Source organism: Adiantum capillus-veneris, chromosome 30 (genome assembly GCF_014529385.1).
Source record: "Adiantum capillus-veneris isolate H3 chromosome 30, ASM1452938v2, whole genome shotgun sequence".
Taxonomy (NCBI): Eukaryota; Viridiplantae; Streptophyta; class Polypodiopsida; order Polypodiales; family Pteridaceae; genus Adiantum; species Adiantum capillus-veneris.
In genome coordinates, this window is record NC_140960.1 from 24,049,430 (window position 1) to 24,077,018 (window position 27,589).

The following is a 27,589-nucleotide window of genomic DNA, read 5'->3' on the forward strand; positions in this document are numbered from 1 at the left end:
CTTTACCTGCAACACAAAATAAATGAGACTTAAGTAGATCTGAACATTTGAGCTTACCTGAGAATATCGCTTACCTCAAACACACCAAGCCACCATATGTTAGATTCTGATTGAACACTAAAATATAAAGGATCATCACTGGGACACTTTGAGAGGGCTCTATTCATTAAAGTAATAGTAACACGCTCTAGCTTTTTCTCTTTAACAAGCTCACACTCATCCAGTTTTAACACAAAATGTAATACCCCACGTGACTCTTCAAATGTGATGTTGTAAAACTCCACCATTCTCTTCTGTAATATCCGCAGGTCCATAAAAATATTGTTGAACTCATCATATGCCATGTTTGCTCCATGGCCACTGTAAGTTGCTTTAATATGAAAGGGCTGTCCAAGATAGTCTTCCTGTGCCTCGTTAAGCTGAAGCCTCTCTTTCCAAACACTTGAGGCTGATGGTAGAAGTTTGGATTTTATACCCTTCCTAACAAAGATGGATGAGACAGACTTTTGGATAGCCGAATATCCTCTTTTGCTTACACCAAGTGAATCAAGTGTGCCTTGTATCTCTTTTGCAGGCACTGAGTTCTCTGAAATAAAGCGGTCCACTACATTTCGTTGTAGGACCTTAAACTTCTTGTCATGTACTATATCTGCTGCCAGGCTTCTACTTATAAGTGGCTTCAATCTCTTTTCTATATTGGCTTTGGGGTCAATGTTTTCCTTGTCAGGATAGATTGAATCTCTACATGAAGACAATGCATAAGTAAATAACAGAAAATTTGCTTCACTAACACTATTTAGGCACATGAAAACAATGCATAACAAGAAAAAACAAAAAGATTACTTAACTAAGACAATGTAGCCAACCAAGAAGCATCACCTTAATGCTTGGATTCTTTTCTTGAGACCTCCTGATGCAACCTGCAATGTTTCAAGATTGCGCAATTTCTTCTTTCGGATACGACCACCCAAGATGGTGTCCTTCATTTGACAACTTCGCACCTTTCCTTTCAGTTCTTGTACCTCTGTTTTATGTTGCAAAATGGTAACCTGATCTGTAGAATGTAAATGTGAAAGGCGAACAATCTCACATTGTTGAGCTTGGAGAATGCTCTTGTAAGTTTCAGCTTCTCTTGTAAGTGATTTACAATAACCCAGAAGGCCCTTTTCTCCATCACCAACAAAGGTCAATAAGCTTGTAGGATTGACAAACGGTGGAGATGCATTAGTCATTGGATTCTTAGGGTAGAGAGAGCCTCTCGTCCAGATATCTATGTGTTTAGCTCCTTGAGCTCTGAGCGTGTCTATGGAAGCGGGAGGTATATGTGTGTTTGTTTTATTGCGCTTAATCAATGGTTGGTACTCATTGTCCAAATCAATGTGAAGGTGATATTTGGCTCGTTTCTGGGTAACATTTGTGCCATTTGAGGAGTGCGCCATTAGCCAAATGTGCAGGTTTAATGGAAAGTGAATAGCGGCTGCGGATTCGTCCCTCCATGTTAGCCTCATTCCCTCCATATTGACGAGGTTCATTCAATGCAACTGAAAAGAGGATTATCCCTCAATCACTACGAACGAATGTTCAGAAGAGTAAGGAATCTACTTAAAGTACACTTTTTGAACTTTTACTATGAAAGACCCAGCTCTTTTATTTGCCATTTTTTCTAGAGAGAGAGTGCAAAAAATACATTTTCTTAGAAGGCCCTCCAAATGACCTCTGAAATTTCCTAATGAGACACAGGAGGACGCGTAGAGAAGTCGCCATCATACTCAACACCACGTGTAGGGTACCATTGACACATGTGAGATAACGGGTTGGTGCAGCACGTAGACGTTGCAAGAGATCATCATCGCTGAAAAATAGAAGCATCATCGTGCTGAAAAGAGGAGAGCTTTTGAAAGATTCAACCCTCTCTCTGAGTCTCTCTCTGTTTTTTGTTTTCTCTATTTTCTCTGTTTTGTTGTTTTACTATTTTCATTTAGTTTCAGATACTAATTCAGCTTGTGTGAACACAATAATCTACATACTTAAACATCAAAACAGAGAAAACAAAGAAAACAGATTCAACCCTCTCTCCCTCTCTCTGCGTCTCTCTCTGTTTTTTGTTTTCTTTGTTTTGTTGTTTTCATTCAGTTCCGGATGCTGATTCAGATTAGGTGAAAACAATAATGTACATACTTAAACAGCAAAATAGAGAAAAAAGATTTAACCGTCTCTCCCTCTCTCTGAATCTCTCTTTGTTTTTTGTTTTCTTTGTTTTGTTGTTTTGCTATTTTCATTCAGTTTCGGATACTAAATCAGATTAGGTGAAAACAAATATGTACATACTTAAACAACAAAATAGAGAAAACAAATTAACCCTCTCTCTGCGTCTCTCTATGTTTTCAATTTTCACTGTTTTTCTCTTTTGTTGTTTTCATTCAGTTTTGGATACTAATTCAGATTAGGTGAAAACAATAAGGTACATACTTAAACATCAAAACTGAGAAAACAGATTCAACCCTCTCTCTGTTTTCTGTTTTCTCTGTTTTTCTATTTTGTTTTTTTGTTGTTTTCATTTAGTTTCGGATACTAATTTAGATTAGGTGAAAACAATAATGTACATACTTAAACAGCAAAACAGAGAAAACAGATTCAACCCTCTCTCTGTGTCTCTCTCTGTTTGTTGTTTTCTCTGTTTTGTTGTTTTGTTGTTTTCATTCAGTTTTGGATACTAGTTCAGATTAGGTGAAAATAATAATGTACATACTAAATAGCAAAACAGAGAAAACAAAAAATAGAAAATGTACATACTTTTAGGTGAAAAAAATAATGTACATACTTAAAGGTGAAAACAATAATATCGTCGATAATGTAAGTTTGAGTAGACTTACTTGTGAGTTTCTGTGAGGCTGATTCTTGCACTGAGGTATTCTTTGGTATTGATTGGCTTCTTTCTGTCTAGTACGTCTCAAACTTTGACTTTCAAGGGGCGACTCTCAACAAATTTATTATAGCTTGGTGAGAAAGACCTAGTGGGATTAAATGAGAAAAGATCTAAACATAAAGAAAGATCCACTATCATATTAATTTCAGCTAAGCTGCTAGTTGGCCCTAGGGTTTAGGATTGAGGTTCGGGTTGAAATTGAGATTGGACAAGTGGTGGAACTTACTCTTGCGTTGTAACATCTTCGTGAGGCATGGTCTCATATGTTTTCTTCATAAGTGCTTGTATATTAAGGTTGTCCAAGTCTTGGATCTGGGGTTTGAGTTTCACTCTATAAGAAACTTTAAATTTAGGCAGAAAATTTTGAATTTGAGAGGGCAAATTCCCACATAAAATTTTGAACTAGAGCGTGGTAATTTGAATTTAAGTGGGAAAATTCAAATTGAGGCGGGAAAATTCGAACTCAAGCGAGAAAATTTGAATTCGGGCGAAAAAAGTTAAATTAGCATGGAAAAGTTTGAAATCACCTTGTTTAAAATTCCAATGAGGTGGATCTAGGAGACTAGCTATCATATTAATCTCACCTAGGCTGCTAGTTGGCCCTATGGTTTAGGGTCGAGGTTCGGGTTGAAATTGAGATTGGACAAGTGGTGGACCTTGCTCTCATGTTGTAACATCTCCATGAGGCCTTGTCTCATATGTTTTCTTCACAAGTGCTTGTATCTTAAGGTTGTCCAAGTAGTGGATCTCGAGTTTGAGTTTCACTCTGCAAGAAATTTTAAATTTAGGTGGAAAAGTTTAAAGTCTAGCGGAAAAATATGAACTGCAGCCTGATAATTTGAATTTAGGCGAGAAAATTTGAATTTGAGAGGAAAAATTTAAACTTGCGTAGAAATTTTGAATTCTCGTTGTTCAAAATTCCAATGAGGTGGATCTAGGAGACACCAACCATTGCATCTACCTTCCAACACTTGGTTAGAATGGCCAAGTGGTGGATCTAAGATTAGGGGAAGAGTGCTAAGAATGGACAAGTGGTGGATACAGAAGACACCAAAGACTGCATCCACCTTTCAAGATCTCGCTAGAATGGCCAAGTGGTGGATCTAGGATGTAAGAAACACTTCAAAATCTATGACTTTGCCGAATCTCTGACAAGAATTTGTGACAAATGTTGTTTACATACTATACAATTTCATATATTTGTTGGCTAGTTCCTATATTGCTAGATCTAGAACTCCATGTCCGCATGGATTGCTAGAGAGAAAGAAACAAAGGGGGAAAACTAGTAAAGGGCTTAGAAGAAAAAGAAGATAATTTTTAACGTTGTGGGAAACTAGAGAGAGAGAGAGAGAGAGAGAGAGAGAGAGAGAGAGAGAGAGAGAGAGAGAGCGAGTGTCAAAATGCGATGGAAAGAGGAGAGGTTTTCTTATAGAATAAGGGTCCTTGTTGTTGTCAATCTCATTAATCATTAGCAACACATAAGAAGAAAGATGGGGGTGAAATCTATGGCATTCTCCTTCATAGTATTGTTGGCCCTGCTTGAGCATGATGCCTCATCCGAGGTAAGGACCCGTTTTGGGGGTTTTCTCTTAATACTCTCAACCCCTATTGTCCTCATACTTTTTCCCCTCGACTATTTGAGGGGAGAGAGAGAGAGAGAGAGAGAGAGAGAGAGAGAGAGAGAGAGAGAGAGAGATTCCAACCTAACAAGCTTGCCATCGACAAGGCCTAATATGCCATCAACAAGACCATTAATCTTGCAACCTTGAACCATGCCATAATTTTATAGACCCAAAACAGTTTTTATTATCAAAAGAGTACGTTGCAAAATCTGTAAAAACTGAAACTCCTAGTTCTAACTTTGTAGCACAACCAATTGATTTAAAATAGACAGATATAATGCAAATAAAGACAATCTCATTAATCTACCAACCTTGAACCATGCAAGAATTTTATAGACCCAGTTCATTCTTTATTATCAAAAGAGTGCATCACAAAATCTGCAAACAGAAACTCCTATGAAGAGTCACATTCATCGTCCATAAATATGTTGTGTATACGAGGTTGCTCATGAATCTGCAAAGCAAAGCAACCATCCGTCGCCATCTGTCTCGCCTCTGCTTCAATATACACGGGTAATATACTTCATTAAAAAAAACAAAAATTATAAACTAGCCAATGAGTCTAATGGCAGCTTTTTACAACCAACAAGACATGGTGATAGATTATTAGACACACAATGACATAGGAATACCAAAACACATATATGATAGCAAAAAGTATGTAAAAGGTCCAACTATGGAATGGGAGTCTCACTAGTCATCAAAAGGGTTCCCACCCATAGGCCTATCACCCTCATCCTCCAAATCAATAGGCGTTGAAGCCTCCTCCCTACTCCGCTTTTTGTGATGAAACATAGAATGCACAAAACCTGTAATAATACTATCATCATAATCCAAAGAACCACACCCTCGACCCAAAGCTGCACATGTTGCCAACACAGGTGCAGTCTCGCATCCAAACTCCAAGAAAATGCCTCTACTCCTGCATAACAACTCCACAAATGCACCCAAAAATATAGAGCTCCTCTGCAATGTTCCATGCCAAGGCACTCCATCGGCAGCAATGGATATCGAAGTATCGGGAATATAATGCAACATGATAGAATCTGTAGGCCTCATGCCAAGTGCTTGAAAAGAAGAAATACTCTCTGCTATGTAAATAGACGGTGTGGAACCCCGTCGATGCACCAAGTAAAACATCGAGGTGTCAAACTACACACATATAATACCATAAAAGTTATTTTTTTTAAAAGGAACACACCTTACATAAGCTACAAAAGAGAAACACAAGCTACCTGAACTTTGTCTCCTCTTGCTTCCATGAAGCCGTAGGGAGTGTGATGAAGCACTAATATCTGTCGATAAATATGCATGTCAGAAGCAATGCAGAACCTTTCCACCCATCAAGGTGTATCAAATACACTTAATTGAAAAACAACACATGAGTGATTTGTATACTTCAAATGTGAACCTCAAATACAAACTTTAAAGTGGTTAGAGACTACAAACTTGCAAAAGAGTCCATGATTAACAACCAACCCAAGTCCGATAAAGTGTTCCATGCGAGATGAACTCCCGCACGGACATGATCCTCTGTGATCATATCCCACATGGGCGGGACACCGTAGCCACTCATCAATCCTCCATATGGAAGGTCAAGGAAAATAAAATATGCAGCCCAAGCAACTGACTTGTTGTTTCGCCTATAAACAAGATCACTTGGCCGGGCCTTGATCATATGCTCATGAAACATAGCCCAAGATGGAGACCTTACTCCCAATGAAAAATCTCAAATGACAATGTAGTCCCCAGTGACAACAATACATTGATCAAAATCATGTCTAATATGACCATGCATTGAGACATTATATGGATAATCAAATGAAAAGACACGACACAATTGACAAGATCCACCAATATCTGAGAAAGTAACGGCACAAAATTAGACAGAGAAACATATTAATTGACTATAAAGTGTAATGATGTTATTAAGTACGAGAAGTACTACCAAGTGAGGGTGGCATAGCCTTCTCCATCAACTCATCCACAATAGTGTCTGCTATAGCTTCCTTTCCTTTTCGAGAAATCCCTTCTCAATGAAAATACTTTAGAATTACCAAGTTTATACATTTCAAGGTTAAAGATGTGGATAAGGTTTTGTACCTCTACCTGAAGATGGTACTCGTACTTGTGTAGCCGGTCTAGGAGGAAGCCCTGCACCTACGGCTCCTGATAAACCTGGCACAGAACTACCTCCAATCGGATCTCTGAGATCTCTCTCACAAGCTAAAACATGGCCTTTCTCCATGTCTATCCACCAAGGGCAAGCTTCAATCTCCCATGAAGAAATCTTATGTAACCTCTTTGAATACATACATGAATCGGGTATCTTCAATTCTATCCATTTTCTAGCAAGTAGTGGAATCGAAGGAAGAATCTTTTGCGACACCAAAAAGTTCAAGGATCTTGACAAAAATGACAATGGATTCATTATTCTTAAACTTCTATAAATAAAATTTATTTATTTACATAATGCCTTTGAAACACAAATACCTGTATGCCAATCTTTGTGCAGCCATACGCAAAGTGTCAAGATTTTTGAGGGCTTGTTTATCAACATCTTTTGTTCTCATTTCCAAAGATACCTCCAAAGGAAAGAGATGTGGACTAGCCTCAAGCTTTATCTCCTCAAAGTAGAACATAAGGGTACAGTGAGCTGACAATACAATATCTCCACATGTACCCAACATATCTGTCACCAACTGTGAGGCTCTATCATAGACGCTAGCCAAGAAACCCTCCCTACAAAGCCAGCTTGAGTGGACACAAAAAAAAATTGAAGAACAATTTAATACTTGATTCAAAGCATTAAGAGCTAGTGAAAGGAAAAGTCTCAGTTCTATAAGCATCATCTCCTTTTTTGATGCCATATGCTATCTTAGTGAGATTGTCTGTCTCTAAAAGAGATAACCATAACAGCTTGTTTTGTATTGGAGCATCCACAATAGCAATTAAGTTAATCTTCTCTAATGTTGCCCAACTTCCAAGACCCCACCGCAATGAAAAGACTTTACCAAGAAAATCTGAACCCAAGTGTGGATCCACAATGTTAAGAAGCTTGCAAAACAAAAGAAAATGTTTATCAAATGTGTGTAACTAAAAACCATACTATGAACACAACAAATTGTACATACATAAAAAAATACCTTTCCAATCTTGTCACTATACTTTGTAGTGAGGTCGTGATAAATTTTCTCCTCCTCTTTGTTTAAATCCTCTTTAGACAAGCTTTCATGAGAGAACTGATCAACCCTTATGTTATATTCCTTGGTCATTTGCACCTATCAAAATCTTAAGGAATTAACCATCATTGCAAAATTGAATGTCTTGAACATGAAAGAAAGAAAAAATTCTACTCACATCATACACAAGACGTGCAAGGTATTTTCGTGTCTATGGATACCAAGGTTCCTCACCCTTAGAGTAATATTTTCTGACATCTACAATCAATTTTTTATCTTTCTCTGGCACGAATTTTACGTATACATTAGGATCAACAGCACAAATGTGAGTCAAATTCAAAATCTCATCCCGAAGATGCGTACTGACAAGAAAATGGGAATTCATGCTATTCACACCAAAAAAAAAATCATTCAAAATTTCATAATTGTGTAAAAGACAAGGAAAACACTCAAGTTCTCACAAAAACAACCAAGAGCACTTACAAGTTCATTCTTTGTAGACTGTTGAGTAAGGAAATCTCTGGCACTCTTGTAGGATCGATAATAGTACAAAGAACTCTGCAATGCTTATCTTTTGACGTGGAAAATTTTTCTTTAACGGCTTGAGTCCATGCCACGGTTTGATGATTTCCCTCCCAAACAAAAAACATGTGACCAACAAAATCTGAGAACTTGGGTTATTTTGCAACTCCATTTCAAACTCCTCATTGACCTCATTCCACAGTGGATCCCACTCCTTCATAATCTCATCTACATAAGATTTACTATTCAAATGCATAACATAAAAATAAAATCCAAGTAGATTACAAAGCAAAATTAAAAAGTAATTCTCACGTGTGACCTTTTTTTCTTCTTTTTGACATGTCCACAAGGAAACAATGAAGGACCCCTTTTCTTGCATGTAGCCTTCTTTAGCAAAAGCTGACTTCAAACCACTTAAATTGTCTCTTAAACCACGAACTGTTGTATATGGATAAAGAAGACAAAGAGGGATAGTGCGCCACTCAAAGCAACTAAAGAGTCTAGTGGAAGCCAAAATATATGCTCCTTTATGCATAAATGCATTGGATTCATCTTTTGGCTCACTAGCTGCAGTTACCTCATCTCTGATCTCCCAAGGAACTATCTGCAAATTACTTTCTTCAACCGCTAAGATAGGATCTACCTCATGTAATGAACCTTTTTCCATCTCCGGTGACATCACATCATCCTCAAGCACATCCTAACTCGTTCCCATTTCCGTGCCTGACATATAGCTGCTAAGGCGGTCCGGGGCGGGCAACAAGAGAGGCGACCTCTAAACACCCCTCAAGGCTCCCGTGCTGCTCAATTGGGGCTGGGGCAACCACAAGCACAACACAACAACAAACCCACAGCCAAACCCAAACAAGATAGGGGCACCACCTAGTTATGGTATGCGAACTAGGACGCAAGAGAGATTTTGGCACAACCAAGAAGATGCACCACACAACACACACACACACAAGCAACCTCACACCAAGACACACATGAAATGGACCAGAGAGAGCTACAGCAAAGGGAAGAGAGAGAGAAAAGGATCTTGCTTAATACCTTATTCGTGACTTACAAATGGAGATGGTTCGTTATGATGCTATCATAGAACTTGTACAAAACTCACTCAATGCCTAGTGATTGCTAATCATTGCCAAAACACAGACACACACTGTCTTAGGGTGTGGGAGACCTCTCACCACAATACCCTCTTACAATGGACACAAAACTAGTGATCCGAGCCTATCACAAATTTTTGTTTATCATATTTTGTTGGTTTTCCTTGCTTCTAGAGGTTTACAATAAAAGAAAGAGTGAGAAAAACCTCTTGGAAAAATTAAAAAAAATGATTTGATAGGATTTTTTTTTTGACTAGTTCACCGGAGGTGAAAGGTAGAGGGAGAACCTAGTGGTAAAGGGAAGGGAAAATATGTAAATGTGAAAAGAAAAGATATGATGTGGTTGTGGAGCCATGCACCCATGATTCAAGGGTCATGAGTGGCTCATATCATCATGGCTTTGGAGCCATATGATGATTCAAACAAATGGGACCCAAGTGGAAGACTTGGTAAAGGAAGGAACCAGACACATGATTTTGCTGAATTTTTAAAAAATACTTCCACTGCGATTCAAGAAAAGTTGTCTTCATCAAAGTTGTAGCTGATGAGCTGGAGATTCTTGCCATATTTTTTTTTATAATTTTTACATCTACGGTCTAGGAGATATGGCCAAAATGGAGGACGCCAGTTTTTTCAACTGTGGTGGAGACCACCCCCTCTACCTTTACACACACACACCCTTCCTTTTCCACATTGAGACCTTCTCTAAAAATCAGCCATTAGTCTTCTCACCCTCCTCTCCTTCCTCCTCTCTCTCAAGCTCAAAAACCCATCAAAATTCCTCTTCTAATCACCTCTCAAGTCATGCTTAATCTTGTTGTAATTCATAAGTTCTCATTCAACCCCTTTCTATTATTACTAGATATGTATTGATTTTATGTAGATTCTTTACATTTTAAAATAAGGAAGCTCTTGGACTCAAGCTATGGAGGAAGGAGTGAAGACAACACAAGTGATGATGGAGCTAATTGGTCAACAAATCACTTGGAAGGAGCTTCTTCATTGGTTGAATGTCCCTAATCAAGCTTCATTTGTACAAATTACACTTGGATCTTAACCTCACTCCTAATCACTCTCTTTCCTATATAAAGAGGCCTTCCCCTTTGTAATTTCAAGCCTCCCTCAGCCCCATTGAGTCTTTGTATCACTCACCATGAGCCCATAAGCTCATTCATTCACTCTATTCTTGCACATTCTAGAGTGCAAATTGTTTCATGCTAGTAACCTCTCCTCCTCTTACTTATGTTAATTAAGAGAAATCTTTTATATGTGTGTGAGAGTGCTTGATGTGATCTTGGCTAATCCTTGAGTGGCTGTTTGGTAATCTACATGACTATTTGTGTTGGGAGTGTTTGAAGTCATCCATTCCTTGTACACACACTAAGGTTAATGTTTCATTCATAGTGATCTCTCTCTCTCTCTCTCTCTCTCTCTCTCTCTCTCTCTCTCTTTGTGTAGCGGTCCTAGCCCACGCTTCCAAGACTAGGTGGTGCCCTTATCTCATTTCCCTTGTGGCGCAATGGAGTTTGTTTTGGTGTAGAGGCCGCCATTCCAAATTTCTTTCGTCATAAATTGGTGCCCCCACTGAGGAGTTCTCAAGCAGCGCTCTGTCAATCCTATGAAGGAAGATCCATCAAATTCTTCGAGACTTCCACTATGGTCTCCACAAGAAGCTCGAGAAAAGAAGCGTCTTTATCGACAAACGGCACGTATGCGGGTAAAGAGAGTTAACTACACACACCCTTCTTTGCTTCAAGGAAAATCTTGTAGTCATCAAGTCCCTAGGTCAAAAAATTGTGTTGAGTGCTTTGTGGCTAGTGTGAAGACACTTCCTTTGAAGCCTTGACTTCAGGTGGTGGAAGCACTCTCAAACTCGGGTATTAACAAGTTTTTGGAGGGGGAGCTACACATCAATGGGGTGCGGTATTGGCAAGAGGCTACATATGGTGATGCACTTCAACTACTACTAGCAAGAAGGCTCAAGGTGGTTGAGAGGGTAGCTTGCTGTCTTTTTTTGGTCCATTTTATCATGTATAGTGCATAAATACTTATCTTTTTGCAATTGCAAGAACTTACGCCAGGTGTTATACACATTCCTACAACTTTGTTGATGTATCATATGAATTCTATGTTCATCCTTCAAATGTGCAATCAGCTCATCATCCTTTGTTGACTCTAGTTGAGACTTTATCTAACTACACATGTGAAACACATTTCGAGAATTCACTTGTTTTTGACAAGGTCCCATTAGCAAACTATGTACTCTAAGTCCTATTGAATGGAGTGCTAGACATTGGGTTGAGACTCGTACTCTCAAGTGTTTTATTGACATCATGTAAAATGTCTGTTTTCTTGTACTTGTTTGGTATTGCAAGCAACATTTCCCTAGTACCATATTCCATAGTTCAACTCTTATGTGGAGTTCTCTCTTGAATTTTTGTCTATGAAAGAGTGCATCAATGCCCTCCCAATATCTATATGGTATCTTCCTTTTCTTATAACACCATCATTACCATGCACTGGGCTTCAAACCCCATTCAAATTGTTCTGGATAACAATAAAATGAAGTTTTTGGAATTCCATGAATTTTGTACCAAGCTCTACTACAACCCTCATTGCCATTAAAAGAAAATACATAGCAAGTCTTTGTAGTTGTTTTGTTCTCACACGAAGCGGTCAACATTGTATCATATATATAGTTGGTTCTATTTTGCAAACTTTGTCCCCAAAATTCATTGTGCATAGTCATGAGGCTTATCTTTATTTGCGCATTGAAAACACCTTATAAAACAAAAATCTATGGTTGAAACAAGCTAGACAGATGTTAAGAATGCTTGATTGGATTTGTTAGAAGGTTTTACATACATTTTTGGCTTCCTATTTATAAATCAACACTTTTGTTTTTTTGAGATAGACTCTACCAAAAGAGCTGATTTAGTCCATGTTGTATATTGTAACATATTTATAGCATATAAATCCTCATATCGTAAAACAAAACTTTTCCATCCATGGTTGTCACTCTCTTGATAGGCCAACAAACTATATTGATACTACATACATCAAATTTTGTAGAAATAGTAGCCTCACCAACATAGGATGTCTCAATACCAATACTGATGTTATCTTCTCCTAGCTTGCCAAAGTTTACAGAATCAAATGGACGCACATACATGACAACCCCTTTGGCTACTACATATGCTTTGCTTTCATCCCAAATTTGAACCCTCTTATCCTTCCAGACCTCCCTGTAGGTCATTCCATCATATTGTTCCTCCAATACTCCCATTCCTTTGTGAGCCTCATACATAGAGACCCCTTCATACTGCATCTCATTGATATGTTATAGCAACCCAATATTCCGTTTCACAATACTGTGAAAATCATCTCCCATTGTGAATGCATCCATTGTTGGGAATGGAATGAGTGCTTTCTTTTCAAAACACAAATCAACAGACACCAATACATTAGCTTCCCCAAAAAGCATGCCGGAACAATATGCATTTGGGTTTGTATCACATACACTCCCAAAGGAAACTTTTTGTGTGGCTACAAACATGCATACTCTATCACCTTGATTAAAAACCATACTTGCAAGAAGGTTTCAACAAATACTCGTTAAGAAAACCATCGCAAAGTATCTATATGTAGGTACCAAATGTGCCACACATTGCCCAAAAGGTAAGCAAAAAGGACACCCTATGGTCAAAGGGCCATAGATTTCTCTATGTCCGTGTGTGAAAGGATACATGTAAAGCCAATAGGCATCACAAAGGGACAAGTTACAACCTTAGGTGCTATATGTAGGTATTTCACAAAGATTACATATAGATTCCTTAAGGTCAACTCATGGTGAGTATATATGTAGGTGTTTCATGATGAATATATATACATCCTATGGCCTTAGGACCATAGTATGCTATATGTAGGTGTCTCATTACTATAAGTACATATACCTCCTACGGAGTTAGGGCCATAGAGTGCTATATAAAGGGGTTTCATGATGAGTATGTATATATTCCATGGACTTAGGGCCATAGGGTGCTATATTTAGGTGTTTCATGATAAGCATGTATACACCCTATGGCCTTAGGGCCATAGGGTACTACATGTAGGAGTTTCATAATGAGTATGTAAACATCCTATGGACTTAGGGCCATAAGATACTTTATGTAGGTGTTTTGTGCTAATCAAATATACATCCTATGGCCTTGGGGCCACAAGGAACTACATGTGGTTGTTTCATGGTGGTGAGTATATATACATCATACAGAATTAGGACCATAGGGCACTATATGTGATTGTTTCATGATGGATATATATATGTATCCTATGGCCTTAGGGACAAAGGGAACTATATGATGTTTCATGATGGGTATATAGCATCCTACGGTCTTAGGGCCATAGGATGATATATGTAGGTGGTTCACCATGAGTATGTATACATCCTATGGCCTTGGGGCCATATCATGATTTATGTAGGTGGTTTGTGTTGAGTATATATACATACTATGGACTTTAGTCCATATGATGCTTTCTGTAGGTGTTTTGCATTAAGTAAATATACATCCTATGGCCTCAAGGCCATAGGGCACTATATGTAGTTGTTTCATGATGGGTATATAGCATCCTATGGAATTAGGGCCATAGGATGCTATATGTAGATGTTTCACAATGAGCATGTATACATCCAATGGCCTTAGGGCCATATGATGCTATATGTAGGTGGTTCAAGATGAGTATGTATACATCCTATGGTCTTTGAGTCATAGGATGCTATATGTAGGTGGTTCACGACGATGAGTATGTATACATCATATGACCTTAGGGACATAGAATGATTTATGTGGGTGTTTTGTGTTGAGTAAATATACATCCTATGGACTTTAGTCCATAGGATGTTTTATGTAGGTGTTTTGTGTTGAATAAATATATATCCTATTGCTTGAGGACCATAGGGCACTATCTGTAGTTTTTTGATATTGGGTATAAAGCATCCTATGACCTTCGGGCCATAGGATTCTATATGTAGGTGTTTCACAATGAGTATGTATACATCCTATGGCCTTAGGGCCATAGAATTCTATATGTAGGTGGTTCACAATGAGTATGTACACATCCTACGGCCTTAGGGACACAAGATGCTTTATGTAGGTGTTTTGTGCTTAGTATATATACATCTCATGACCTTAAGTTTGTATGGTGCTTTATGCATGTGTTCTCTATCGAGTAAATATATGTTCTATGGCCTCAGCGCCATGGGGTGCTATATGTAGCTAATTCATGATGGATACATAGCATCCTATGGACCTAAGTCCATAGGATTCTATATGTAGGTGTCTCACAATGAGTATGTATACATCATATGGCCTTAGGGCCTTAGGATGCTATATATAGGTGTCTTGTGATGAGTATATATGTACATCCTATGGACTTAGGTCCATAGGGCCCTATATGTAGGTGTTTCATAATGAATATATATACATCCTATAGACCAAAGTCCATAGGATGCTATATATTGGTGTTTCCAGCTAAGTATATATAGACCTTATGGATTTAGGACCATAGGGTACTATCTATTTTTGTTTTGTGGTGGGATATATATACATCCTAAGGCCTTTGGGCCATATATTGCTATATATGGGTGTTTCATGGATGAGCATATATACATCCTATGGATTTAGGACCATAGGGTACTATCTATTTGTGTTTTGTGGTGAGATATATATACATTCTAAGGCCTTTGGGCCATATCTTGCTATATATAGGTGTTTCATGGATGAGCATATATACATCCTATGGATTTAGGGCCATAGGGTGTTCTATGTAGGTGAAAGAAAGGGTGACAGGCATCCCATAGATAGACCAGATGGACCTAGGTCCATCTGCTCATGTTGTTTCTATTTTCAGTCCTTTTTTTACTATGAAAATTTTGGGCCCGAGGTCGAAATTTTCCTCATGGGTGTTGTTACACTCGTAATGTAGAGATATTTCAAATCCATGATCTATGCCACATGGTGTATCTATATCCATTGATCCTATGTAAGGCCCCCGTCTCAAATAGTCTCGTGGATGTACATCCATATTAATATTTTAAGTCTTTGAAGAGAGAGAAAAAACAACGGTATGCATGTATTGCATGATCGAATGTGTGAGCCATTGCGTATGTGCACCTTTGCAACCCTTTATATAAATGTTCATGTGCACCTTTGCAACCCATTCTAGTATATGGCCACTCGTTCAAATACTATTTCTAAAAATATATGTATGTTGCACGTATCCTCGCACTTTCAAAAAAGAGCTCATGCCACACGTGCAACTGGTGTGCAGTAGCACGTGCAGATTAAATCTATTGAAAAAACCAAAATTTTAAAAAGAATTCAACATTCGGTGAGAAATTTTGAATTTTGTTTTTTAGGCTTACCCCAAAATTTTCCAAAATGAGTTTTCAAGTCCCCTGGTCAATACTACACAAGAATATAGCACACTTTTTTCGAGTGAAAAAATCTCAAATTTTAGTTTTTTATTTAGTATGGGAAATTCGGTCCCGAGACACCAAAATTGACCACGGTTATCATTCAACTCGCCGCGCAACGAGATATGAACAATGGAAACACCTTTTGCCAGCCTTTCCAAAAAAAATCTTATTCTTTTTTGTGGAATCATCTCACAATTTCGGAGGTGATGATATAGGTTTCGCTGTGTGAAACCGATTGAGCACCTTAAAAGCTCAATTTGAGATTCAAATTTATGTTTTTTTAATTAGTTTTGAAGTTTAGTTAGGTCTTATCTCTTTCTTTATCTTTCTACCACACACGTACATACTCTTTGTCTCTATTTGTGTCTAGTTATCAACATTCCATCGCCACTCTCTCTCTATCACCCGTTGTCATTAGCCGCATGACATGTACACTACCTCTTGGCCCCCTACAAACTTCCTATCAACCACTTCATCTCAGCCACCACTCTCTCTTGGCTTGCAAACTCCATCTCCATTGTCACTCCCTCCCAGTCCCCTACACGATGCCTGCCTCTCTTCCTCTTTGGAGATTTAAGGTCTGTGTTGCTCCTTCATTGTTGGTGCCATCGCTTCTCTATTCCTGCTATTCTTTTGGGAGCATCTACACACTCTTTTTTCCTACTTTATTTGTCATTTTTTCCCTCGAGCATAGGTATGTTTTCAAAACATATGTAAACAAATTATTTCAAATCTGTGTAATTAGGTTTTTCTGTGTAAGTCAGCAGGTTCTTGCTTTTGTGTAAAGAAGGGTTTCTATGTAAACATGTTTTTGTTTCTATGTGAACAAGTTTTTGTTTATGTGTAAAGATGTTTATTTGTGTAAACAAGTTTTTGTTTCAACCTAATCTAGTCTTTCCCTAATTCAAACCTACTCTAGTTATTCCATGAAATGAAAACAAACAAAACCAAATAAAGGCTTAATTGTGTATTGTTATTGGTGTGAGAGAAGTTAAGGGAGGGGATGTCCTTGTAGTAAAAGGTGGTATGAGAGAGGTCAAGCAATGGGGCGATGTAGCAGTAGGGGATGATGGTGTAGGGGATGTCGTGGGAGGAAATATATTTCATCATGGGTCATTGGGTGGAATAGGTCCTTATGTAGAGCGTCTTTGTTGATAATAAGTTATAACCTTAAAATATACCTTGATGACACTATGGCCTTAACTTCACTTACCTTAAAATGCACCTTGACGACCGTATGGCCTTACGGCCATTGGAATTATAAACAACTAGAAGAGAAACTTGTGACCTTAGCACCGTATGGGTTCTAACTAAAAAAAGAGCACTCAATAGCCTTAGGTCCATAGGTTTTCTAATAAACAAAAAGAGCACTTTGTGGCCTTAGGGACATAGGGTTTATAGCTAGATAAAAGAGCACCCTCTGGCCTTAGAGACATAGGGTTTCTAGCCAGGAAAAAAGCGCACCATGTGGCCTTAGGGCCATAGGGTTTATAGCCAACAAAAAGAGCACCATGTGGCCTTAGGGCCATAGGGTTCCTAGCTAACACAAAGAGCACCATGTTTCCGTAGGGCCATAGGGTTTATAGCTAACAAAAAGAGCACTATTTGTCCTTAGGACCATAGGATTTCTAGCCAACACAAAGATCACCATGTGACCTTAGGACCATAGGTTTTCTAGCCAACAAAAAGAGAACCCTGTGGCCTTAGGGCCATACTATTTCTAGACAACAAAAAGAGTACCTTGTGGCCTTTTTTCCATATGGTTTATAGCCAACAAAGAGAGCACCATGTGGCCTTACGGCCATAGGGTTTCTAACCAACAAAAATAGCACCCTCTGGCATTAGGGCCATATGATTTCTAGCTAGCCCCTATGGCCCTAGGTCCACAGGGTTTCTATCTAACACAAACAGCACCATGTGGCCTTAGGGCCATAGTGTCTCTAGACAACAAAAAGAGCACCATGTGGTCTTAGGGCCATAGGATTTCTAGCTATCCCCTTTGGCCTTAGGTCCATAAGGTTTCTAGCCAGCACAAAGAGCACCCTATGTCCTTTTGGTAGTAGGGATTTAGCTAGCCCTTGTTGCCTTAGGGCCATAGGGTCTCTAGCTAACACAAAGATAACCATGTGGCCTTAGGGCCACAGGGTTTAAAGACAACCAGAATAGCACCCTGTGGCCTTAGGTGAATAGGGTTTTTTTATCCAACAAAAAGAGAACCATGTGGCCTTAGGGAAATGTGGTATCCAACCAACAAAAAGATCACCCTATCCCCTTAGGTCCATATGGTTTGTAGCTAGCCCCTCTAGCCTTATGACTATAGGGTTTCTATCTAGCATAAAGAGCACTCTGTGGATTTAGGGTTGTTGGGCGGTTACGCCACTAGCGGATGCTGTAATAGCGAGAACTCAACGAACAAACAAGAATGTCAGACAAGGACGGAGCTTGACCCATAGGCGCATGGAAACAAATAGATGGGTGCTAATCACCTACTCGACCTTCTAGAGACAATCACTACCACGGAAATCAAATCTAAGTTCTAAAAACGCAAATGATTGAAATCCGTCCTACGAGAAAACTCTATCCAAAACATGATCAAAAGTCATCGAATCAGCCTCAAACTCAAAGGGGAGTCTATACACCACGTAAGGACAGTACCCTATGAATTTACACTCTAATCTCAACCTTCAAATACTCCGTGCGGTAATCGCGTATGAAGACAGGCCAAAAATTATAGATCATTGAATCTTGACCTCGATGGTTCTAATGTGTAGTTCTACTCGCTGCGGTTCTATCGATATATAGCACGCTGAATTCCGACACACAGATCAAGAGAAAACTCACCAAGAAGATCGTGGGAGCTGGCCTCGCGTAGAAGCCGTATGCACGCACGCTTGGTAATTGTGCGTAGCCCTCGCCGTTGCTATCGCAATGGCAGTGTCGCTTCTTGAATGGTTGCTCTGTAGCTCGTGTAGCAAGAGGATAAGACTCTCTCTCTCTCTCTCACTCTCTCTTAGACACAGTCACGGCGCTCAAAAACTCAACTTGATTAATGATAAGTCCTCCTTTAGGTTTACAAAAGTTGGCTTTTATACCTCAGCCTTGGAGGTGTGAAATCATCTCTACTTACAAATGCGGGCACAACTATCTTGCCTACTTGAATGGAATACAATCTAAAAACTCAATCGAGTCCCGCTAATTAAAAATGATTGGATCAATGAAAAATAATTTCGGCAAGACATTTATTACAATGAATAGTTGCAAAAGTGTGGCTGTGTTGTCCTTCGGCTCAACAATCCCCCCCTCCGTGTTCATGTCGTCCCTGACATGACGTCTTTGAGCTTTGCTTCAGTGGAATCCCGATGGCTCTTTGGGTGCCGATGGTTAGGATCTCTGAATGTCCTTTGATAAACCTTGATTCCTTGCTCTTCAAGGATTGCCTCTTCCATCCATGTCTACGTAGGCTTCACTGTTGGGTTCTGCTTCTGCTATTTTGTCCTTGAGTGTGGTTCTTTTCCGCTTTGTAGGCGACTTTCCTGTATCCATAGCTTTTGTAACTCCAATTTCAAAAGTTAGCGTCTTTTTCGTACTGATTGCCGAAACTAATCTTTTAACTATCCAAATGATTTCAAAATTGAAACATAAGCTATTCAGGGCCTAAGGATGCAATGCATATGGAAAAATATGAATTTTGGGTGCATTTTCATGCTAGAGACATCATATGGGCATGATGTCGAAGTGCTCAAAATCACCTGATATTTGATATGCATATAGTTGATAGCATGTACATCATAGATATATGCCTGATTTTGCAATTGGATCTCATTTGGTCAAGTTATGGCCACTTTAGTCCTAATCAGGCTTTTGTTGAGATATTGAGTGAGGATTGGATTTTGGGATCCAAATGGGATAAAACTTTGTAGATGACTCTCATATCACATGTTGAACAATTTTGTATGGTCAAAATAGCTCTGAAATGTGCCAAAGTTCCTTGGAGACATCATACCCATATGATGTCCATATGGCCCAATTTGGCTCATTTTGGTTTTTTTGGCTTGGATTTGGCTTTATAATGGCTTCTGCAATGATCTTATAGAATTTGAAAAGAATTTGGGTGAAATTGCTCCATGAGACATCATATGGGTATAATGTCTTTTGTGGATTTTTTGCAGGATTTTGGTTTTGTGAGCTCCTTACATGGTGGTAAAGTACTGTTTGTACTCAAATCATCATTTGAAGTTGAATATGACTGAATTTGGATAAAAATAGGCTTTAGATCGGAATTTTTTCGCTAAGTGGACTAATGTGGCCATATACTTGTCCAAATGGTACCAAACTTGTTGTGTGGCTTATATTCTATGTGTATAATGAGAATATGATGAAAAACATTAAGTTTTGGCCCAAAATGAGTGAAAAGACATCATATGGGTATGATGTCTTTTTTTGCCAAATTGCACTTTTGATACCTAGATGGCTTGTGCATGTTATTTACACCACTCCTACAAAGTTTCACTTGATTTGGATCTATTTTTGCAATTCTAGGATCAAATGTCGGTTTTATGCCCTTCTTTGCGTTTTTTGGGTTTGCAATCGATTAACTAGCTCCAAATCTCCTGTAACTTTGTATTTTGGATGGTCTTACCATGTATATAGTGAATATGAACTCAGAAGTGGAGTGTTATGTGCAAAAATGCTGTGAGACATCATATGGGTATGATGTCTGATTTGTCAAAAATGCTTTTTTCATGCAAGGATTGTATTGTGCTTGTGTCCTAAGCCCTTGTAGCTATTTCAACTTTAAAAATCACAAGTTTAGCTAAAAGCCCCCTTTGTAGGCATTTCAGTCTTCGAGTCCGTCTTTTGGTTTTGAAGTAGACTTTTCTTGATCTTAGTCCTCGAGAGTTGTATCCCGAGCTTGTGTGAGTTATTGGGAAGTTGTCTATGTGGTTCAGGTTGACCTTGATTGTTTTTACACCACTTTTTGCCAAAGTGTCATGTGAAACCTGTGAAAGAAGTTGTATCTGTGTGTTTCGAAAAACCGCGTCTCTCAAGAGACCACTGTTGGTGTGTATACGTCTCCGTGATTCTTTGCCCAAATCCACCACAAAATCTCAAACCACAAGCTCTGTGGAAGCTGAAATTACATTTTCAGCTCATAATTTATGCACTTAATTTTGAGCACCTCTCGTTCTTCCAAAAGTGCATCAAACTCACATACTGCGCCAAAGCGGAAAAGATGAACTTTTCTGAGCTGAATATCAGAAAATCAGTGAAGAATTGGAAAAAAAATTATTCTGTAAAGTTGTAGATCTCGCAAAATCGGTCAGGAATCGCGGGAATCGACCTGAATCGTCACCTTTTACTAGCTGAAAACAGACCTGTCCGGGAGTCAAAATCGGACACTTTTTGCCATTTAGTTGCCCGAAAGCGTCTTTTTCCACATTGGTAAGTGAAATGACTTTGCCTTGGATTCTGGTTGTAGACATTCGTCGTTGATAATCATTCAAATCTTTTCGCGAAGTTTTGTGGCAAATGATTGCCAAATTTGGCCGTTATGCCAAAATGACGCTTTGTGTATTAGCCGCCAAATCGGATGTTTAAACCCACTTTTGGTTGTCCAAACTAGGAGATACTTCATGGTTGCTTTGATCTCTATAAGGTTAAACTTCTTGTGAAGTTCCGTTGCATTCCGAGTCATCATCTTGTTTTTGTGTAAGTGCATCGGTGGAACACCAAAGAGTGTCTGATGCATATGTCCAATGTGAGGACATCTATATGCTTGCACAAAGTTATGCATGTTAAACAAGATGCGGTGCTTGAGAAGAGTACTGAAGGGTTCTTCTTAGATCAAGTGTAGCAAAACCTATCACTTCGCACAAGAAGGGTTTTTGTTGACGAGGTTTCTCCACTCTTCCTCACTACATCAAGTGTGTGAGTGTTTTTGGACTACTCCATTTTCTCCACCGTACAAAATAATAGACTTCGACTCTTATGCTCACCTCTTCCAACATGAGCGACATGACTTTATGTATGCTCAACTCTCCATCTTGAGCTTATATCTATTAGCTAGACTCATAGACCACATAGAAAATATTAGACTTGAAGCTTGGGTCTGACACTTTGCTCATTTAGTGGCTCAGCTACCTGACTCTAGACTCTTATGCCATGTATTTTTAATGGCAACTTGGACTTACCTGATCACGTCCTGAAATCCAATTCCATATGCTATTGAGGTTTAGGCCATTCTCTTTGGTTTGGTTTTGTGATGCCATTTTGTCAAATACATTGACAAATACTTGCTCTTCATGCTTTGGTAGCACACTGATGTTGCGTGGTGAGACAGGTTTTGAGGTTGAAGCAATGGTTGATGAAGTCTTCTTCCAGACTGTGTTCTTTAAAACTATGACTTCATCTTGTATCCTTGCTTTACCTTTGTTGATAAGAGGCTGTAGACTAGTTGTGGGCCTCTGTTGTTGAGTTCCAGCTATAGGTTTTGGAATCCAAGTTGTCCTTGGTCCTTGTGTGACCTGCTTTTCCACTTGTCTTGTTGCTTGTTTGACTTGATGGTCCTTTGGCTTCAGTATCCAAATATTGTTGTTACCTTTGTAAAAGCCTTGATCGTGTAGTAAATGACGAGGGATCCACCTTGGAGTTGTAGCACTCATGGTTGCATAGTTGGGTTGTCATTGTTGGGCACGTTGTGCTACATGAGTTTTCTTCATGATCTCAGGGGAAGCTTTAATCTTTGGCAACCAAATTTGAGTGTTACCTGTATAGTATCCTTGTGCTTCCAGTAGCTTGACTGGGATCATTCGTTGCATTGCTTGCTGTGTGACCTTAGTTTGACTTTATGGGGTATTTTCACCGCAGAGCTCTGACTTTGGTACCCAGAACTGCTTCAATGTTTGTTGCTTGGAAGGTCTTTGCTTCTTCTTCTTATACATGTTTTTACTCTTGTATGAATAGTTAGACCTGCGATGGATTCCCTGTTGATCTTGTTGTGAAGAGATACCACATGCTGGGTATGTCCAAGCTGTTACCTTTCGTTTTTTGACCCATACTTTGATGTTCTCATCATAGTAGCCTTGAGTAGTGATTGAACTGTTTGATGCTATCCAACCTGTGACTTTTTCTGGTCGTGGTTCTTTTGATGCTGGTACCCAAATTGGATCTTTGTCCTTGATGTACTCCTTGGATACTAACACTTGGTTGACCCGTTTCATTCTTTTGTGGAGGCTTTGTTGCGATGGAAACTTTGGTTGATAGACTTTTCACTTTGGTTTCCATTGTGTTGTCGAGGGTTTGGCTTTTGATGTAGAGGCTTCTTCGTGTACATGAATTGGTTGGGCTAAAGACTTTGACTGAAGTGAAGGATTTTGGTTGCAGAACACTATTTCACTTACTTTAGCTTTTCCTTTGTCGATAGTGGCCGAAGATCTTTAAGTTGTCGTAGACTTAACTACTGTTGAAGATTTAGGTGCTTCTTCAAACATTTTCACCCATTGCTTGGACAAAATCAAGTGTGTACTCATTTTTTTAGAGTCCACCACTAGGAATTTGTCTTTTACTTCTTTGGACTGTAGTTTAAGGGTCGCCTCTGCAATCCCCAAACCTATGACTTCTATTCCCAGTGAGATAAAAACCTTTTCTTGAATTTCATAAAGCTCTGGTTTACCTAAAAGTAACCACATGCCATATGACATAACATTCGTCGTGGTAATGTGATCAATCTCTGATGTGAAATTTAGGTTGACTCCTTTATGCGTACTTATCAAGAATTTGATCTTCTTGTTCACTACCAGGTCTTTCATGTCCTCCTTGCATGCTTTAGTAATCTTTGATTCTTGTGCCTTGAATCTTGTGTCAGCTTCTTGTAAATTAAGCTTCTTTGCCATTTCACTGGGTTTAGCAGATTTTGCGTACTTGCTAAAGCTTTGTGTAAGAATCACTTCTTGAACTTCTTGTTGGTCCTTGACTTCGTCGATAGCTCCGGTCACTGACACCTTGATTGTTTCCTCTTGTGCATTAGAGTTGTCTGAAGACTCCTTGTTTGCGTCATTTCCCCAATCTAGAAGATCCGAAATGTCGTGAGACATATCCTCTTTATTTAACTTTTCTCGTTCATCCTTTTTCACTCGTGTATCACTCTGATCGGATTCTTTATCAATCACTACTCCCATCATGAAATACCGAACTACATCACATCCGTCTTTGTCGCAAAACTTTGTTGTGGGACCATCTGGAATCGTACAGACATCTAGTGTGGCAAGAATGTGTGTCCATTCTAATGGTTCAAGAAATTCCTCTAGAAAGGGTTCACCAATGTAAGTTTCATCCTCAGTCACCCTTTCTAGGACACATTCCTCGCGTTTCAGGCTTCCATAATTTGAATCTCCACACATCCATAGCTCTTTGGGTTTACCTAGCCAAGCTGGAAGTTCTGTTCTTGCTAATGTAGCTGAATTGAAATCCTCGACAGGTGTTCGATTCACATCCTTGTAACTACCGTCTTTCAAGTTTACTCGTGTCGTGGTTTCCTTGTGTCTCAGGTATATGTGGTCGTAACCCCAATCGTGGCCATTTTCAGCTGTCTCATGAATGGTCTTCCCAGTATGAGATCATAGTTACTCTCCTTGCCAAAATCAACAATAGCAAATGTATGCTCATACTCAATCCCGCAAGAAGTCACTATGAATTTCTCTAAGAGTCCCAAAGGTTTCTCCATATGTGTTACCATATACATGTGGTAGTGATGTGTGTGAACACACTAGGACCACCGGGGCATTTTTTCCCTCTTTAGGAGGTTTTTTCCCCCATGCATTGTATATACGCCCATCACTCTAGGGCTATCTATCTTTCCATTGCACACTAAGTAACATACTCTCTATTGTGTGCCTTGAGCTTCCTTTGTCTTCTCCAAGCTGTGTGTGTTTCTCTGCAACCCTAATTCCAACAATTGGTATCAGAGCAGGTCACGTCCTCCCGGGCTTAGTCGCCAGCTGCTCCAGCACACGCCTGCTCACTTTCTCCGATTTCAGTGAGCTTTGGCAAGCGTTCGCAGGTCGACAAATATTTTGGAAGGGCTCAAAGAGCTCGGTCTCCTCAGAATTTTGATTTGGGCTCATTTCGGCCTCCGTTTCCACTACGGGCAGTACTGCACAGGCTATTTCGTCATTTTGTGCAGATTTTCTATCAGTGCCGTTTTCTGCATAACAGGTGCCTTATAGTCTTCTACGGTTTAAGCTATATAGCACAAGTTGTTCCCGCTCCATTTCTCCTATTTTCGAGCAGTTTTCACATCAGGTGCAGCATTTACCATGGATGACAACAACAACACAGATGTGTTCAAGATGTTTGCTGCTGAGGATAGGCTGGATGGGGACAACTACCCTATGTGGGCTTATATGATGCAACATGTTCTTGTGTCAAAAGGTGTCTGGAACATTGTGCAGGGCATTGATGTACGTCCTGGTTCTGAAGATGTAGGCGATGTTGAGGATGTTGCAGGTCTTGCTGCAAGGATTGCAGCTGTTAGAGTTGTTTTGCCTACGGCAGAACAAGCTCGTTGGGATGTTAAGGATGCGCAGGCTCATGCATTGATTGCGTTGTCTGTGAAGCGCACCATTATTCCTCACATCCGTTCAGCAAAATCTGCAAAACAGGCTTGGGATATTCTAGCAGGTCTTTATGCAAGCCGCAATGAGTCTAAAATTGCTTTGCTGCGTAAAGAGCTAGAGTCAAAGATTATGCATGAGGAAGATGATATGGACACTTTCCTTGCTAGTGTCAAGGATATCAATGAGCAACTCATTTCTGCAGGTGAAGTCATTTCGGACAGTTCCCTTGTGCAGAGTATTCTTGATGCCTTACCAGATTCCTACCAGACTTTTGCTAGTACTTGGAGACTCATGACCCAAGGAAATCCTGAAGTTGTCAAGTTTGATGCATTATGCACATTGCTGTTGCAAGAGTCACTTTCTAGAAAAAACAGGACTAGGCAGCGTGCAGTTGAACAGGCTTTTATTGCTTCTCAAAGAAAGGGTGGTAACAGTAATGCAGCCACTTCTTATGGTTCTGCTGCGAGTGGCAAAAATTCTGTTCCTAATGCTTCTGCTGGCAGCACTTCGTCTGGCAATTCTGGTGATAAGGGCAAAAAGAAGATGCGTTGCCATTATTGTAAAGCCAATGATCACTTGATCAAGTTGTGTCCCAAGTTGAAGGCCAAAGAGGCTAAGAAGAAAGAGGGTGGTTCCACTGCAAATGCTGGTTCCACTACAAATGCAGCCATTGTTGAGTCTTCTGTGAAAGGAGATTGTGATGCTGATGTTGATGCAGAATGGGCTTTTAGCGTAGAGTGCACTTACAATCTTGCTGTCCATGATGCATGCTTGTCAGTTGCTGCAGATTCACATGTGTGGTATTTCGACAGTGGTGCTACAAATCACATTACCTCACATCGTGAATTGTTTACCTCTCTCGAGTCTGTCCCTCATGGGAATTCAGTCACTTGTGCCAACAACGCCTCTTATCTAGTTCAGGGAGTTGGAAAGATTGTGCTCATTGCTGCTAATGGCAGTTCCTTCACACTTGTTGATGCACTTGATGTACCTGGGATCAAGAAGAATCTCTTGTCTGTATCCGCACTTGCTAGACTTGGACTTGTAGTCAAATTTGTGGATGACATATGTACAATTCATGATCTCAGTTTTGGTGATGAAATTGTTGCATCTGGGCTTTTGTGGCGTGGGCTGTATAAGCTCACTTTGTATGACAAGTGTGGACAAAATTTTGCAAATGCTGTTGCAGATTGAAGGGCTATTTCAGATGCAAAACTTTGGCATGCACGTTTCGGTCATCTGAATTTTGCCAGTTTACTGCGTTTGCAGAAATCTGATATGGTTGCTTCTTTGCCGCCTCTTGAAGCACCTGTCAAACATGTTTGTGAAGGTTGTATTCTGGGTAAAATGCAGCGTTCTAAGTTTCCAAAGGATGGTTCAGTTAGGGCCACATGCAGGTTGCAGCTTGTGCATAGTGATGTTTGTGGGCCCATGCAAACTCCGTCCTTGGGCAATTACCTGTACTTCGTGACTTTCATTGATGATTACTCCAGGCATGCATGGGTATTTCCGCTTAAAGCGAAGTCCGAAGTTTTTATGTGCTTCAAACAATTTTTGGCTATGGCTGAAAATGTCTCAAAATGTACTATGGGCACCCTCCGTTCCGATCGAGGGGGGGAGTATATGTCTCATGAATTTAATGCATTTCTGGCTAGTCGTGGGATAAAACACCAATGTACAGTGCCTTATACACCTCAGCAAAATGGTGTTGCTGAGAGGAAAAACAGGTCACTAACGGAAATGGCACGATGTATGGTCAAAAGTCAAGATTTGCCGCATTCTTTTTGGCTTGAGGCCATCATGTGTGCCACTTATGTACTTAACAGGTGTCCTACGAAAGCTTTGCAGTCTATTACTCCATATGAAGCATGGCATGATAGAAAACCTTCTATTGAGCACATGCGTGTTTTTGGCTGTTTGGCATATGCTTTGGTGCCACAAGTGCAGCGCAGAAAATTGGATGATAAGGCTGTCAAATGTATTTTTGTTGGTTATAGTGCTGAAAGCAAAGGTTATAGGTTGTATCATCCGCAAACAAAACGTATTCTGGTTTCACGGGATGTAGTGTTTGTGGAAGATTCTGTTCAGCCCTTGCTGTCATGTACTAAAGACAGTAATGTAAGCTCACAGGACATTTAT

At 39.6% G+C, this 27,589-nt stretch overlaps 1 pseudogene; it reads right to left on the bottom strand.

The window, feature by feature from the left end:
- Nucleotides 1–6,277: 6,277 nt before the first annotated feature.
- Nucleotides 6,278–24,013, bottom strand: LOC147417675 (uncharacterized; annotated as a pseudogene).
- Nucleotides 24,014–27,589: the final 3,576 nt, after the last annotated feature.